The sequence below is a fragment of the mitochondrial genome of Nicotiana sylvestris, assembly GCF_000393655.2.
Source record: "Nicotiana sylvestris cultivar TW 137 mitochondrion, complete genome".
Lineage (NCBI taxonomy): Eukaryota > Viridiplantae > Streptophyta > Magnoliopsida > Solanales > Solanaceae > Nicotiana > Nicotiana sylvestris.
This window is the reverse complement of record NC_029805.1, coordinates 225,001-243,068: the sequence shown is the minus strand read 5'-3', so window position 1 is coordinate 243,068 and position 18,068 is coordinate 225,001. Positions and strand designations below refer to the sequence as shown.

Here is an 18,068-nt window from a genome sequence, read left to right as displayed (position 1 = left end):
ATGAAACTATATATGATATGCCAGTAGATTAGTTGTTTCAATTTCATCAGATGTGAAACGATATTCGCCCCTTCGTAGTGGAGCCTTCTTGGATAACCTATTTCTGACCAGTCAGTCTTCTAAGGAGGTTCGAGCGTAGATCGGTTGGTTTGTCCTTGGCGATAAGTCTACCTTTGAAAGGAGCCTGGAAAGCAAGCCTTTAAGCCAGAAGTGCCGCTGTGCCAGTGGAAATCTACCAGTACCCGTTGAAGTGAAATCCGCTTCAGCATCATCAACAGACGCAGAAGAAATGGAAAAAATAGGATTTGTGGACTCGCCTCAGGATGGAGGGGAAGCTACTGTGGAAGAAGGCAGTTGTTGAGCAAGTGACATTGGTTGAAGTTCAATATGAATATGCATCATCAACTGGAGAAGAAAGATGAAGATTCCGCTGAAGATGTCGAAGATTTAGAAGAAAGATACGATCGAATATGATTAAGACGAATATGTCGAGTTAGAGCACGGATTGAAATTGTTCTCTTACAGTTCCTCCACCGAACTGTAGTACAGAAGGAATGGAATAGCCGTGACGCGGTCTGTCGCCAAGCCCGCCTCTCTCTCTCGTTGTTGCGCGGCCATTACTCTACAGAACCAGCATAGCTCGCAGACGAGCACGCTAATGAGGCCCTGAGCCGATAGATGAAGATGGGAAGGTCAGACTTCTACTGTCTCGAAGGTTCCGATAGAAAGAATGATTGATTGCTTGAATGCCGGGCCATCTACTCGCGAAATCACCCCGGTCCGAACCCTCTCAGCTCCTTCCTAAAGAAGTGAATTAATGATCGATCAACGGAGGGAAAGGAATATCAGAATTGGGACGCCTGGACTCGGTCTTTCTGGTTCCATTGGTTGGTAGGTCTTAACTTCTGGGCTAGGTCTCGATACGGAAGGAATATAGAGGGCGGGCGTCGAAACCCCATGCTTTGAGAGTTCCTTTCTGCCAGCACTTTCTCTACCCGGGAGTCACTTCATCAGTACCTGGGGCTACTGTCCCAGGATGCCAAAGGTATGATCCACACATTGAAAGTGTCAACGTTGACTCACACGCGCCACCCTCACCGGGTAAATCCGGAGAAGAATGGAAGATGGTGCAACATCGAATCCTGTTACGTTACTTCGAATGGAATCTTAGCCCGCCTCACTTGCTTTCTTTACTGCATAAATAAGGGCATAAGCGAAGTCAAGGGATTCCCGTCTAACTAGTGTCTGAGAGTAAGCAAGCTACCTTCATTCAACAGATTTGTGCTTGAGTCAATAACATGCTCTGCTCTGGGTCGGGAATCTTTGCTCTTCTCTTTTGCATTTCCGCTGCACCATAACACTAACTTGACTTTCTATTATATTAGTAAAGCGCTACCGCGCTACAACTAGCATAGCAGCCTGCGGAAAAAGCTCTAGAGCCCCTACTCCTAAGTTGGAGCAAGAAGCAAGGGATTGAGCGCATCTTTCCCCTTTCTATTAGTAGTAAGGTTATCAAAAGGCTTTCTGATTGCAGGGGCGCTAACGCGACCTTCCTTCAGCTGGCTGAAACGCGCTTCACCTTAAGATTAAGAGAGAGACTTTCTCTTGGTGATCGGTTCATTGGCAACTAAAGATAGGCGCAATCAAAACATTGCTAATATGAGACCATCCTCCGCCCGCCGGAGGGATCAGTTTGACCAGGGCTCAAATCAGACTTCACCGAGTAATGAGAAACTTAGGACCTACGTAAACTTGCTAGTCGAAAAGGGATCTTCGCCTTTAGATATTCGTAAGGTAAAGCGCCGCGGTTCTCTCCATCCGATCGATAGTAAGAGCCAATACCTTCATGTGCCTTTACTGTTCGTCCCGGAGGAGCACCGAAGAACTTTCTTTCATCCCAGCGCATCAACTGATCCTTAAATGACTAATCCCTGGCTATGGAAGACGGGGCCGCTTGGCCAACTAGAAAAAAGACATCTTCCCTGCTCATCAACTTCACGCCGCCGTTCGTTTTCTACCGAGGTCGGGGTTTTTTTGAAGACAAATCCATCATTGAAGGGCTAGAGGCCGGATCGCTCACTCAACAATTTCTGCTTCTCCCAATGGGAGCCTTTACTAGTAAGGGCGCGTGGAACCGGGGAGGCGGATGGGACTCTATTTAAAGGCTTCAGGTCGAGCCCCCTCCCTTCAATAATGTCGAAGGATCACAAGAGTCGCCTTTCTTTCTCCCAACATCATTCTCAAACAAAGAAAGTATGGATTGAGTGGGCCCTTTCTATCTCCCCCCGGGAGGGGATAGTCAGTGTTTGGTTTTGGAATCAAAAGATGGTTGCTGAAACAGCTAACAGGGAATGGCCAGCCGCAGCAATGGAAGGTTGCCTAACCGCTTTCTTTTTAGGTCTTGGGGGACAAGGATCGGCAAATATGTTTTGGTCCCTTCTTCGAGACCCAGTATGCTGGAAATTAGCCTGCGTAGGATCTTTTTTCCTGAGATCAACAATTTTCTTTTCTTCTTGAGACCAGAAGCGTTGGTGAAGTCGTCAAGTAGATCGAAGAGGCCTTGAGCGGAATGCGAGCTTGCTTCCGTGATTAGCATGAGATCGTCAAGGTGAGTAACCGGGTTGGTTTTCTTCCCGAGGCTGCATTGGTTTTATGGCTCCTCGATTGCACCGTTCTTCGAAAAGAATTGGTTGCCCTTCCATAACTATGCTGAAGAGAAAGGGAGATCCTTTATCCCCTTGTCTTAGGCCATGGCTGCTTTTTAAGTACCCGAAGGGCGAGCCATTGCAAATAACCGAGAAAGAAGGAGTCGAGATGCATTCGTTTTTTCCAATTGATCCATTTCCGATCAAAGCCCAGGTCTCTTAGAGCATCAAGAAAGAAGTTTCTATTTACCGAATCGAATGCTTTGTGCAAATCTATTTTTGCAGAAAACTGCGGAGCGGTGAAATTTCCTCAAAATTTCTAGAAGATAGCAAAATCTTGTAAACTATCCCTCTTCTTTTAACGAACGCCATCTGGTTCAATAAAACTTATGACTTTCGGTTGCATAGCCTATTCGCAAGAATTTCTTCATTTTTCTTGTACACATAATTGCATAGCGAGGCCGATAAAGATCGAAGGAATCGCTAACTTCCCGCTTCGGAATAAGTGTGATAAACGTAGAATTTCTCGATTTGAGGATCTGACCTGCTTTTAAGAGACTTCAATAGCTTTATTAATGTGTGAGGCCACATCCTTTGGCAGAAGGCAGCCGGGAAGTCGTCGGGACCTGGGGCTTTATTATTCAGATTCTCATTCTTCAAACGTGATCTCCCGTCTAAGCCACGGATTGTCCTCCGCGTCCATTTTTGGATTTTTTGGGTGCATTGGCCATCATCTCGATTCAGAATTTTATTTAAGTAGGCAGCAGCGCTAATACGTAATCTCCCATCACCCCACCCCCTATCACATGATACTCCGCCACATCATAAACACATATTTAGTGGAATTTTCAGTTCTTAGTGGTTAGTATCACCCTGGGAAGCATCTTAGGTTGTGTGTTTTTGAAAGGCTCGGCATACCATGAGAAGCCTACCCTCCATAGCTCCGCCTCTCTTTTCTTAGCCGGAGCTTTGCCCATTTAGTCCGAACTTTGGTGAGAGGCAAGCAAAAATGGATTGTATAAAGGCGGGCATTCTATCTCACATATCGCGCATCTGTCTGAATGATGAAGCGGTGGCATCTGACGACCGACCACATGCAACTCTTGACTGGGCCAACAATAGCTACCCACCTAACATCTCTTTCTCCCCAAGCGGAGGATCCACTATGAAAAAGATGCTCAGGTCTAGAAGACCAAGATCTGCACCTTTCAACACTGCCGCTCATCTAACAGGATTGGCCAGAAAACCAGGCGCATAAAGCGTAGCAGATGAAACCGATTCCCCTACTAGGCACTCAACCAATGCAGAAATGCCCCAATAACTTGAATGGATTGATAGACTGGACCCTTGCCTTCCGACTGAACTAATAGAAGTTGGCTTGAGCTTGAATGAACGTATCTTAGAAAAAAGGTACCCTAGTCGCCCCGGTGGAATGCATTGAAGAAAGGAATCCATCTCTTTTAACCAACCCCTCTTACTAGATTGAGAAAAGGCGATCAAAATGGTTCCAAACCTCCATAGCAAGCTCACTCTTGATGAAGAGGTGATCAATACTTTATTTATCATGCTCCGAACAGCACAAGCATTTGCTTGCTAATCTTATACCTTTCGTCTGAATTTATTCCCTTAACTGATTCTGAAATCCCCGCATACAAAGTCAAATAAGAGCTTCCACGCAAAAATGCTAATTATTGTAGGAATGGCTTTATCCCAGACAAATTGAGTCCAAGCTTGAATGCCCGTTCGATTTCTTATCGATTCCCAACCAGCTTTGAGAATAAATGACTCACTACGATTCTTTTTCCATATCCCCCTGTCCTCCTGATGAGATGTGAATATACCACTATTCCTGATATCATAAACCACTCTGTGAGGCAAAAATGCTTCGATATCATTGAAAAAGCAGTTTCCATGTGCGTCAAGCACATCTATGATTTTGGAGAAATAACTAGTAAAGGAGTTGGCCTGGTCAATAAGAGGGAGTCATACTTTGGACTGCTTTTTTCAAAAGAAACTATCTGAAAGCCCCTATGGTTTGCTGCTTCCAAACCTGGTTGTCAGGACTTGGAGTGAAATCAGTTCTATTTTCAGGCAACCCCACCAATACTTAAGGGCTCAAAATGGTGGATTGGAAATGGAGCTAGCACTGATTTCTGGTTCCACCCCTGGCTCTCTGATATTCTTCTCATTGAAAGTACCCCCCTCTTATTGACCAGGTAAACTTCATACGAAAAGCTTTTGAAAGCTCTTTAAAATGTCTTGTAGTAGGAGGACCCAAAGCCCCTTCCTGAATAGGTAGGCACATAGTATCAAAAAATATCCAGTGAAGCTTTCTTTTGTCTTCATCACCGCCTCACCAAAAGTTAGCTAACATTTTTTCCAACTGGTCAAGAACTCCCTTTGAAACTGGAATCCCTGCAAGAAGGTGTATAGGCATCGAGAAAAGAACATGTTTGCAAAATAAGCCGCCCTCCACTGGATAAGAATGCTTTCATCTCCTACCACTTTATTTTATACTCTATCCAGAAGATAAGAAATTTTTTTTTTTAGATTTAAATAGAGGTAGTCCTAGATAAAAATATTAGGAATCAAAGCAAGGAAAGTAGCATTGATGGAACGGGGGATCGCACCTTCAGCGAAGAAATAAGGTGACCAGCTGGAAGTTTTTGAAATCCCAACAATATTTTATATATAAAAAGAATCCGGAAAGCCATCAGGCTTTAAAGGATAGGGGAGACCTTTTTTTGGGTTAGTGCGCGCCGACATGCTCAAAATTACCTTTTGAACTTCTTCCATATTAGGAGGGCTCGTAAGCATCTTATTATCTTCCTCTGTGACTAGAGAGGGGATGGTCTCAAGGATCTCATCTTCAAGCACCGAACCTTGAGAAGAAAGTAATGTATGAAATAAATTGAGAGCTTCCTGCCATACAGAGACAAGTTCTGAATTTGGTTCAAGGTGCTTATTCTCTATCTTTCTTCGTAAAGCAGAAGTTTTTCAAGGTTACTCTTGGCCGAATCTAACGGAATTTTCTTATCAGCAGACCAACTCTGTTCAAGAGCAAATTGGCCTTCTTCGTTTTCGGCATTTCTATATTCTGAAATAGTTCGCCAATTCAGTGCTTTATTTGTCGAGTCAATCTTCCTGGAGAAGACTTGAAAAGGATTTCCCGAGCATGGTTGAGATCAATGTGAAAATCAGAATGCCGAATCCACATTCTTTGGAAACGAAAGACCCCAGGCCTGCGAGTATTATAATCTTCTAAGAAGATTACTAGAGGAGAGTGATCAGAGGATACTCTAGGCAAATGGTCAACTCTGGTGGAAGCAAAACGGCTTTTATATAGAAGCGGGCAGTCCCCATTCAAAAGGATTCTATCTAGTCTGGCCCAGATACAATGTTGACCGGTTTGATTATTGCTCCAAGTCAATTTGCTGTCATTGAAAGCCCAATCAAATAATCCAAACGAGAAAATCATATCTTCAAAGCTCATCACTTCAATAAAGGCATTGAAGTCAGGAGGCCGACCCCCAAGTTTTTTCTAATGGATCCGCAATTACATTAAAGTTCCCCCTACTAGCCACGGGAAGTTAATGCAAGTCGATAGGTCCTTCAATCATCGAGTACACTATCGACTTCCCACACTTATCATGACAACATCACCGATCTTTGGCGCTTATGGGGGGCCCTATCATACACATGCACCACCAGAGTCTTCATAAGAACTCTGGGGCGAGGGCCAAGGTGAACCCGGATTAACGATGAGAAGCGGTCAAATCAGTAGCAAAGGCACCAGGACGGACGGTTGGTTGAACCGGGCGATAGCTTCGCGATCGATAGCTCAGTGAGGTACGCCACCCGCCCTACTTCTAATGATAGATAGAAAAGGTGGGAGAGGGGCTGAGGGACGGCAAAGGTACAAAAACAAAAACTACATGACATACGTACGTTAAATGGTAGGCCCATTACGAACAATCATTAAGGCGGTCTCCAATCTCGCTCGGCTCGGGGCGATCACTTGAACAGGGCGGGATTGATCGATCTACATCAAAAATTCTGGCTTCCCTTCCCAGGAGCGCATCTACAGAATAAAGAGAGCACGCACCACACTCCTACTATACCAGGGCCTTTAGCTTTCACTGAGAAGAAGAGATTACTTCCAGCTAGCTTTTTTCCCTAACCCTAACCAATGAATGATAGGCCGGCTTAGGATAATAGAAAACGAATTCACTTTCAGTAATCGGAGGCAGGTCAGGGGCCGGCGGGCACGCCCCCAGCTTCTTAAGTTTGGGAATTGTGCCGGACCAATGCTACGAGCTTCCGGAATCCAATGGAATCTTCGTAAAGTCGATCATTACGAGTGTTACGATTCATTCGATTGGCAGGTCCAATCGATTCATAGCCTCTCGAGCACAACCCATATTCATGCAAGGATTGGTGATTGAGGATCCATACAGAGTTTTATGAAATATCTTAGAGATCAAGGAACAGATGCTTTCTTCAGGAAATATGAATACTTTATGGTAGGGACAAGAAATTTTTTGGCGTTGAATCGGGTCAGGAAGAACAAGTTGTTCCAGCTCCGGGGAAAAGATTCATCTTCCAATTTTCCCTTCCTTCCAATATTTTTTATTTTAGCTTCCCTCATTCCTTTTATTGAGCATAATGATGCGAATCGGGCTTGTTGTATTTAGTATACAGCGTCAAGCAGTTCCGCTTTCCCCTACCGATGATGTGCCGAGAAGTGCATTGTTGGAACTGGGTTGGAACTTAAGACCATAAGCTCTAGATTTGGGGGTTTCCGCTATAGCCGAACACAAGGGAAAGATCATTTTTTTTACCGGAAAAGATCGTTTTATCAGGTAATGGATACACTATAAGCATTCCTTTGCTTATGTATTATGTATAAGCCTTCCAACAAACAGAAAGACTTGTATGCATCAGGTTCATAGGGGTAAATACATTCAAAAGGGAAAAATTTTAGCGGCTCATATTTCAAATAAAGATCGCCGCGTGGAAAACTCCTTTTTTGGGGGGGTTGTCCCCACTGGTTTGCGAAAGCAATGGGAGACTTGCTCCATAGAACCCCCCCCAGAGACTTTCGTCCCCAGTATTCTCTATGGGCAAAGGCGCTCAGGTGCGCTTAAAGTCTTATTGCCTATATCTTATCTTAAGACGAGGTCGCCACCCCGCCTGCTTTAGTCTCAAATAGGGCGCAAATTGAGGTGAACAGACTGGACCGAACCTCCCTACGTCAAGAGCTTTTGGCTCTTCACAAGAGAGCACCAGGTCGTAACACCGGAAGACTGCGCCGTTATTAGTTATTATTAAAATGATATAATTTCTTTGTATGCTTAGTCACCAGTGGCACAACCTACGGGCTAAGTAGCGCCTTAATGGGAGTATTTTTTTCCTCCGCGATAGTGTAATACCAAGACCAGTAAGAGAGAATGGACTTCATCCATTCGGACAAAACCCATGCCCCCCTAACCAGTCGTACTCTGACCAGGCTTCGAAAAACTTCGAGATCACCGAGTTTCTCGGGAATCGAGGGGTCAAGAGCCTAATCAGGTCCCCTCACCATACCTTGTTGATAAGAGGTTAAGTGTTTACCAGTGGTTGCGCTTAACCAGATCCAAAAGGGGAGAGGACACACACCGTTCGGTGAGTGAAAGACGAGGAAATGCCGATTCCAGTGTCTCCTAGGAGGCGCCGTGCGTCGAGTATACACCCGGTACCCAGCTTCCCGTAAACGATACGACAATGGAAGATCCTTAGACATAATAGCCCTCATTACAGGAACAAGGGATATGGAACTAACTAAGGATCTTAACATGTGAGAGGAGACAGGAAAAAAGTCCTTAGTCACTCCGCGTACGAAGAACCGCTTAGCAAACTCCAAAGCACCAACTGACGATACTAACGATTTCTCTAACGAAAATGGAACATTCAGTGGCGAAATTAGCTCGCGATAACGCTCAGCCACCCGCTCATCTCCGATGACGATATCGTCGCCGAGGATAGCGTAGCGTGTAAAAGGAACTCCTGGATATACTTGGGCTGCTACGAACCAAATCACCAAATGGTGAGTTAATGCGAAAGCAGGCCAAGCTCCGTAAAAGCCCAACGGGGCTCCTATTACAAAACGAACTCTACCTCGAGGAAGCCGACGACGAGAATTTCGAATCGTCAGAAAAGAGTAGTAGGCATACTTTCACAATAGTCTTGTCCACAAGCAAATCAATGTTCGGCAGCGGAAAATCATCTTTGGGAACATGCCTTATTGAGATTTCAAAAATAGATGCATACGCGAACACGTCCATCCCTCTTGGGCATGGGGACGATGTTCGAAATCCAATCAGAATAATCTACTGCCTTAATGAAATCAGTATAATAGTAACAAGACAGCTGAAGAGAGGATGACGTAGACAAGAATCAACCTCTTCCCGGTGAGGTTTTGATGTATCGCAGAATCCGAAAAGCAGCTTCTAAGTGAGATGATCTCGGCTTGTCCATATAAAAATCGGCTGATCACTCCCTCCTATGTTGTAAGTGTAAGCAATGTCTGGGCGATAATTAGTCAGGTAGAAAAGAGTCCCAACAAGTCTCCTTGCAAGTAGATGGGTCATCCAATAGCTCTCCTGCATCTGAGGCTAATTTTAGATCTTATTCCGGTTTGCATGCAGAAAGACCAGCTTTTGACAATAAATCCAATGAATACTTGCACTGGGTTCCAAAACTCTTTGCGACCTCATCACTTTAATCTCCAGAAGAGACTTTGAGTCTCCTAAATCTTTCATATCAAACTGGGTTCTTAATCTTCTCTTAAGCTCATTTATCGAAGCTAAGTCATTACTAGAGAAAGCAATGTCATCCACATAAAGCAGAAGAAGGACAATACCTGATGTCGACCTCCTTATAAACATTGAATGATCCGATTTACTTATTTGAAAACCGGCTCCTTCCTCTACTCCTATTTCGGCTCTTATACATGCTGCTGTCACCTTTCAAACCAAGCTCTTGGTGCCTGCTTTAGCTTGCCGGAGGCCGTAACATAAATCGCTTTCTTGAGCTTGCATACCAAGTTAGGATTCCTAGGAGAAGAGAAGCCTGGAGTTGGAGGAGGCTGAATAGAAACTTATTCTTGCCCCCTTCCCTTATGTTGTTGAAAGGCATTCTATTCTTCACGTCAAATTGAAATAAGGCCACCTTTTGATTGCAGCCAAGGCAAGAATGCCACGAATGGTGTTTAGCAACCTGAAGCAAATGTTTTCCCTATCTCTAAAGGGGTTCGACTCAATATTCTTGAAGGAATCCTTTAGCTACTAATCTAGCCTTGGATCTATCTACCGAGCCATCTGCTTTATGCTTGATCTTGTAAATCCACTTGCAGCCAATGGCTTCTTTCCCTGCAGGCAATGAGACTAAGTCTTATTATTTTTTTCCTGGGCATTGATTTCTTCCTGTATAGCATCTCTCCAGCAAGAATGATTGGAGGCTTCAGCAAATGATTCAGGTTCATGAGAAGATTGAACTGAGATGAGGTAAGCTCGATCTTTTGGGGAAAACGATTCATAAGCCTTCAACAGGATAAGAAACTTGAGAGGATCGACGAAGCTGAGAGCGGGATCCAGAATTTGAGGAAGCGACTGGAAGGGAAGCAACTGGGCTAGACTGCTGATCTTCTGGAGTAGCCTGACCCTGGGAAAGAGACTGTAATCGCCGCCGAGAATAAACATGCTGTGCCGGGTGACAGGAATCCTCTGAGGTCAGCTGAACAGGCTGACAATCGGCAGAAAATGCTGAGCAAAGCTGCTGGCCTGAAGAGTGAGGCTAATCCGTAACATCAACTGCAGAAGAATGAGGTTCGAGTTGATGAACAGGAGAAGGCCGCAATACATCTCCATCATCATTCTCCCCCGGGGCTGATTAATTAGGTTAAGGAAAATATGAGGCGACCCTATTAAAGAGAGCATTAAGGATACATCGACTCTCTTGGATTTCACGTCATAGCATATATATACCCGGACTGAGCATATCCAAGAAAGACACAAGTGGTCGCCTTGGGGACAATTTTGCTCTTAACTGCGCAGGAATATGAACAAAACACGTGCATCCAAACACTCGCAAATGCCTATTATAGTACTGCCCCAGTAAGAAGTTCGTGAGGTGCCGCTGCAGCTTGGATTATCGTAGAATAAGAGGAGCCGTCTTAGGAAATGACTTAAAAGACAGATGCCGCCGCTGCGAGGCGAGGGAGCAACTTGTCTGGTCTTGCGGTGCACTCATTCCCGTTACGAGAATGAAATGACGCCCCAGCTTGACTCGAGACCAAGACTCCTTACAACTCGTACCAATAGCGGCACTGAGCGGCCGGAGATTGATTGAAAAGGCAGGCCCAGCCGGCCCTCTCCCCCCCTAACCGCCTATCTACTCGTGTTCGTAGCTCGATCGGAGGTCAAGACTGTGGTCCGGCGGAAAAACAGAAGTCGTCCGTATCAAGTGATACGTGAATTGCTCAGTAGTGCTTCGCCACTACCCTAGCTGGCGGAAATAGCTTAATGGTAGAGCATAGCCTTGCCAAGGCTGAGGTTGAGGGTTCAAGTCCCTCCTTCCGCTCCTGGCTTCGTCGTTTAGTGGTAACAAGTTCCGTGCATAAGCCACTTTAGAGATAGGGGCGAGCAGCAAGCAGCCCCTTGTATAGGGTGGAAAACCTATCTGACTAATAAGAGGAAAGGGGCAAGCCAAAACTGACTCCTAACAAGTTGCTGGCTTTTCATCAGCCGTTGCGCGCTAGCGCGCTAGCCTTTTCCCAACCTAGTAAAGGGGCTGCTAGTTGTAGCGCGCAGTGTACTAGTGAATAGGAAAAGCGAATTGAGATTACTAATGACGGATGGAGGTTGAGGGTAGAACATGTTCGGTGCCTCGCCCTTGTCTCCTTCGCCGTAGACTGAAAATGATGGGAATCCTATCGATAAAGAAGAGGCATAAGCATCGCCTCTCGATCCAATCCATCTTCCCTGGCCTCCCCAACACACTCTTGATACGAAAGCTCCCGCCATAGAGAAGAGATCGAAAGTATGGGTCCCCTCGATCACCCTCCCTTGAACCTGAACTGGTCGAGAGAGATGAACCCGCACCACATTTTTCGAATCGAAACCCCCAACTAGAGATGGAATTCCAGAACCTAAACAACTCAGTTGAGAGCTCCGTGACTGGTTCAAGGGAAGGTCAACCAATGATTGATAGGCCATTCCCTCCCTATCCGTCTCTTGATCCCTCATTCCACTAATCCGTTGTTACTGATTCATTCAAGGCATAGACTCTCCATTTCTTTGTCTTATTAGCGCAGGTGTTCGTCAACGATGAAAGCTGCTGAACTTCAGACTCGAGTGGAGAAAGAGGGCTAGGCCCCCGGAGGGCTTTCAGGGACTGGGGAAGACGGGTGGATTATAGAGCTAGGGTAGGGGCAAATCGAAGGCCCATCGGGATTGGGCATGGACGAGCCTCGACTGGGCCAGCATTGATGAAAAAAGAAAAACTTCCCCCATCGCATCATTAACCGGTGTAGGATTCAAGATCAGGTCCAGGATTCGAGTCAAATCGACCTTCCCTCTCATCTCAGGGTGAGGCAAGGAATTGTTTCAAATGTTCGTTGTTCAATATCTCGGCTGCTCAAGAAGTTTGACTAGTTGCTCCTCCGACCCGGAGTGGATTCTAGGGGAAGGGCAGAGCCTCACCTTGCAGTAGGAAGGTGTTCGTTGTTGGGACGGGTTCAAACTGGACTGAAGGGAGGAGGAAAAAAAGAGTCCTCTCTTCCTGGTCCTATCGAACCAGACACTGAATACCTGGGGATTCATCACTGGCTAGGGCTTTCGAATCAAAGCATGGGCATCTGCTATTAAGAGGGAGCAGTAGATCGTCGATTGAAGAGCCAGGTCAGTAAACTTCTATTGGGACTTCTATTGATTATTAATTCGACTCTAGGGACTCCTAGCAGCAAACTAGTCTAAAAAAAGGGGCCCCCATAGAGAGGCAGGAGATGCAGGAGCCGCCAGCCGGATCGACCAACAAATGATAGGCCAGAGAGATGGGCTCATTCGACTAATCAGTGATCCCTGGGCCTACCTAACACAGATGTCCCTGAAATAGGGGATTGGTTGATCGGAAAGCTCAGGCAGGAGTAGGACATTCCATACAAATCTTTCTGATCCGCTAGCTGGTGGTCCTCTCCTTAGAGTCAAGTGGCTTTCAGCTCCTCTCAAATCCCATTTTTTCATCGACAGGTAGGGTGAATTCTAAGGTTCCTTATTCCGGTTGTAAAGCGGAAGAAGAGGGAGAATGGGCACAGCCCCACTAGCAGCCCGCGTTTCCGACCCGAAAGGAATGGAAAATGAAAGAAGAATCTGTGTGCACTATCTATGGAGTGGAGTGACTATCCTTAATCTCCTCTTCCCTATCTCCCCCTTTTTTGCCTTCGGCTATTACCGGCTGGCAAGGCTTGGCCCAACATTGGATTTGTTTGAAAACTACCAAGGTGGCATTCATTCAATCAAATCTTTTATGCCTATGCCAGCCCAAACTAATTTTCTTTTTTTGGAAAGGAAGGAATGCAGGGAAGAAGTCTTTCCTTTCCACTGGTTCTTGAAAGCTATCAATCCCCGCTTCTCCCTCTCGCATCGGTTCTGCATCAGATGATGAGCCCATGCGAAAACTTTCTCTTTTATTGGCGCCCGATAGGTAGGCTATTAGATTGAGTCGAAAGCCTACCAACGCATAAAGGTTCCGATTCGAGCGAGAGCCCAAACGGGTGAGGCGAGAAGATCTTGATCGAAAGCTCCACTGTTCTGAATAGTGAGAAAGACTTTTTGAAATTCGATCAAATCGATCGAGAATCTCATCATCTGTTAGGTGGGCCAACCGACCGACCGAGTTGGGCTGGGCGTCCATGTCACAGAACCTTTCTCTAGCCAAGAATCCCATTATTGATCGAATCGGGGCGGATCCAATTCATTGGCAAAAGCAAAATCTATCGTTTTAACACTCAGAAAAAAAACCTAGAAAAGAGGAAGAGTCACTAAGACAAGAGAGCTATAGGTAAGCAAGCAAGAAGGATAGGTGCAAAAAGGCGAGGCAAGGGGCTCTCCATCTCTAGGAAGATTGTGTCCAGGATCTGGTAATCTAAGCCTTGCTTCTTCTGGTCGGCTCGTATTAGCCTGTGCTTTATTACAGGTAGTCATTCCCCCGTTCCTTTAGTCTTTTCAAGGGTACTTTTTTCTTAAGTCGCGGTCATGTCTTGCCCCCCCAGTATAGTGACCGCTTCCATGTTTTCCCCGAATTTCATCAGTTCCAGGCTCAAGTGCCTGTTCATCCATCTTCATTCCAAACAAAGGCGAACATCTCCATTGAGTGACTGTAACTGCTATGGTTTACAGTCAATAGTTCTTAACCAACCCTTTTTTTTTTTTTTTTTATTAATTAATTCATTATTATATTATGTCTTTCTTTCTGAAGGGCTTGCGGTTTATTACACCAAAGGCTTTCAGTGAACTATTGAAGCTATCGAGAGAGTACCAAATGCTGACGGTGACGAAGGTTACCGACTTTCGGTGGACGCGGAGCCAACGAGTTCCGTCGAAGAGCGTAACGAGTCTAAGGTTACAGAAGCCTTCGCCAACTTTGATAGGCATAGCATTGCAAGCAAATAGAGCAGAGAGCTTACCCTTTCTTTCTATTAGAGTCGCGAGCTTGTTGTAGTCGGTCCTAAGGGGAGAACCTTGCTGCTTACTTGCTATATCCCCGCGTCCTTGCACGGCTCGTTCTTCGAGCCCTGCTTCTCCCTTCCCCCTCTCCCCGTTCCTACCGTCCAAAACAGGCCTATGGAGTATAGCCAAGTGGTAAGGCATCGGTTTTTGGTACCGGCATGCAAAGGTTCGAATCCTTTTACTCCAGATTATGAACACCCGATCGGATCTGTCAAGAACGAGCTGACGACTACAAGGGAAGCAGCTGACTGCAGTCCCCGAGCCCGCAAGCCAAAAAAAAGTTTGACTTGAACCTACCTTTGCTAAGAGAAGAGAGAGAAGGGAAAGACAGATGGCAGAAAGAAATCCTTCCAACCGCGGAATTGAACACAAGACTGACTTCGGCCAGGTTCTTTTATCAATCTCCTGGCCCTTGCTTAACTCCTTGTTCCGTAAACCGGTCGCTGGTAGATCTGATCGGATCCCGGACACGCGAGAGCCCAGCCCGGGAGGAATGCATGGTTCCCTGGCGCTTCATGGGACGGACGTTCGCAGTCCTCCTCCATCTAATCTAACCCTACCTCGTTCGCCCAGGCCTGCCGGCACAATAAGAGAATGAGGGAGCTAATCTGCTTGCTTGTGCAGGCGAGGACCGCTCGGCTAGGGCGCGCCAGAGGAGCTGAAAGCCACTTGACTCTAAGGAGAGGAGCTTCGAGTGACTTTTTTCTTTGCTCTTCGACAGCCCTAACAAGTCACTTGAAGCTCTGCCCTTTGCTTTGCCCCGTGCTGTCTTCCTCCAGTTGCCCCCACCCAATAGCCAATAGGCCGAAAAAGGTTGCAGTCAATTGCCCTTCCCGTTATCATCAAACAAAAGACTACCATACACGCCTTTTGCCGGCAAGCTACCCTCGCCTACCTCATCTATAGGCATTTCTATCCGCCCGCGCGCGAGATCAGATCGACTACTCTACTACCATCATTCCGAAGGTTTTTTTATTCAAAAGGACGGAGAATAAATAGCTTATTCATAATCTTATAGGCCCCGCACCGCTTCATTCAATTGCTCTGTCATAAAGAAAGGGAAGGAAATCTTTTTTTGATCAATCGCCTGAACCTGCCTTTCTTTCTTTGCCAGGAGGGGTGGCCCAATCACTAATAGATCTCTCAACGGGAGCCTCATTCTGTCTAGAGGAAATAGCTTCGGTGGATCCGGTTGATTAAGTCGTTGTGTCTGTCGATACCCACCTGCTCGGAGTGCGGGTAAGGGCTCACCTGTTGATTGTGTCGTTGCATGCTTTTTGGTAGAGCCCCCACCTCCCACGGCTACAGCCAGCACCAGGAGCCTAGAAAGGTATAGGCACCAGTTCATTCAGTCAATGAAGCTGCAGTCGGTTCTGATGATTATGCCGTTTCAAGTGGATGTTCAGTTGGTTCAGCGATAGATGTAGTCGATGGGGTAGAGGTTCTGCAGATACTCGTCTAGCTCCTCATTGCCCCAACCTTCCCTGTAGGCTCCCTGCTCCGCCAGCGCGACAACTGTCCAAATCATTTGACGCTTCTTCTCACTGAGCAGCCCCTCGACTTCCACTTCAGGTTCGGGGAGCTCCGGCAGGGGGACTTGAGTCTCAGCAGAACCTTCCCTTTTCTTCTCTCTCCTTTCCCTCATCTCCCGGGCCTCAACCGAATTTGCTCCATTTTGCTCAGTTGGGGAGCGGAGGTACCCTCGAGCGGTGTATGGGCTGTGATATTTGTGGTAGCGGGGGTAGAACTCGGAAGGCTGGCCAAGGTTGTGTCCTTCCGAGCGGACGAGGTCGGCTCGGTGACCGAGGGCTTGCGTGGAGGCGGCATTGCGACCACGGGCTTGGACGTCACTTCAACATTTCTCTGCTTTTTTGAGGCCCGAGTGAAGGCATATATGTCGAACGGATTCACAATAAACAAAGGCGATTGAAAAACATAAAAAAAAGAAAGGGGGCTTACTCGTGACGATGTCGGGCAGGGTGTCATAGAAAGATGTTTGGGGTAGTGGCTGTAAGTTCGAAGGCTTTTGTCTTATTCGAGTGAGGATGTGAATAAGTAGAAAAGGAAATAATTAGGCTTTGAACTTACCTTCTCTGGATGGAAGGGGTGACCGGGATAAGTGATATGCGAAAAGCGATATGCTTTACACGTCCGCTTCCAGGACGTCACGCCCACGCGTCTCCTGACTGTAATGGTTGGGCTTGGCTCTGCTCGCCGGTTGTGCTGCGTGAGCCTCCAGATGCCTCCAAGCAAGCGAAGGTTTTCGGGGTAATCGCCGCGCGTCCTTCCCATGCTCCGTGACAACGGCGGTACCCCGAAACAAAGGGGCCAGTCTTCGTCGTGCCGGGGTATCCCGATCCGGATGCCACGAAAATTTAGGGAAGCCTTTTTCTTAAAAGACTTTCTGCGACCGGTGAGAAAGCGGACGACTTTAGGGCTTAAAGGAACACCTTTCTGTTTCATATTGAGTCCTCAGAGGTGCGGCCCACTTGGTGTCGGATCAGCTCGACAGGTCACTCAATAGTCTTTCGCGGAGTATCCCCTGTTTTAGTGAACCCTGGGAGTTGTCGGCGGCTCGACGATCTTTATTCCAAAGGTTTACCGAGGTGAAGCTTTTGACAGGTATTCTTTTATTTATTTGTAGGTTTCTCTACTTCAGGCTCTTCCGAGGGCCTTTGTTTGAGGTGAGGTTCTATAGTTTGATGGTTACTTATGTTCTCCTCTACCCTTCCCCGGTAGCTAGGAAAGATTTCTAAATATATTTCCTTCCTTCCGTTCAGGGGCACTCTAAAGGCTTTGCAACCTTCAGAGCTGGTTGACAGCCGTCTAGTCAGTCCCTCTCGCTCTTTGATAGACATCTTTCGGTTCTCGGTTTCATCCGACGAACAACTTTAGGTCTTTATTCTGTGTCCTATCCTTCCTTGCGGATTCCCGGTTTCTGAAGGAGTAGCGGCCTGTGTCTCCGGCTCTGGGAGAACTTTACCTATAGCTAACCTAGAGAGCTTTACTTTAAGATAGCTCGGGCAGGCACTCTTCTTCGGAAAGAGGAGTTGCTTGCCTTACCACACCAACCACCTTAGCGCTGGAAGTTCTAGCAATGGGCAGCTAGGCAAAGGAATATTATATAGCAATTTCATATTCATTAGATAAGAGATTGTGGATCTCTTCTTAGTGAGGACAACCGGATTGGGACGATCAGGTCGGTTGAGGGCAGCAGCACACCAATAGGTGGATTGCCATTCTTGTACTGTTTGGGTAAAGGGCAGGAGCGCTCTTTCCCTCTCACCAGTACTTACTATAAGGGGTGGGGCAACCGGTTAAAACCAAATATCCAACAGCCGCTTTCCTTAATGGCTACCCGCTTTCGAGTGAACTGAACTCTTGGACTGGCTGAAAGGGAAAGGGGAAACTGTACAAGGTATTTTTCACTCGTTTACGGGACCAGTGTCAAAGGAAAGGATTGTTGCACTCTCTTGCTTGAATGAATCGACATTTGTGGATGCTTGTTCATTCGGGATTCTTCTATCTATATTTAGAACTACTGGATCAACTACTCCGGCTTTTAGCCTTTGGAACCTGTGGAACCCTAAAGTCACTCGCCCGTTCAAACTCTTCTGTCCATCCCATCTAAAACCCTTGAATCAGTGAATCCGGGGAC

At 46.5% G+C, this 18,068-nt stretch overlaps 2 non-coding genes across 2 annotated transcripts; both read left to right on the top strand.

Annotated features, from left to right (window-relative positions):
- Positions 1 to 11,192: 11,192 nt before the first annotated feature.
- Positions 11,193 to 11,264, top strand: trnG(gcc). The gene has a single exon. It is a non-coding gene; the product is annotated as a tRNA-Gly (tRNA).
- A 3,261-nt stretch (positions 11,265 to 14,525) lies between these two features.
- On the top strand, positions 14,526 to 14,597 carry trnQ(uug). The gene has a single exon. It is a non-coding gene; the product is annotated as a tRNA-Gln (tRNA).
- The last annotated feature ends 3,471 nt before the right edge of the window (positions 14,598 to 18,068 follow it).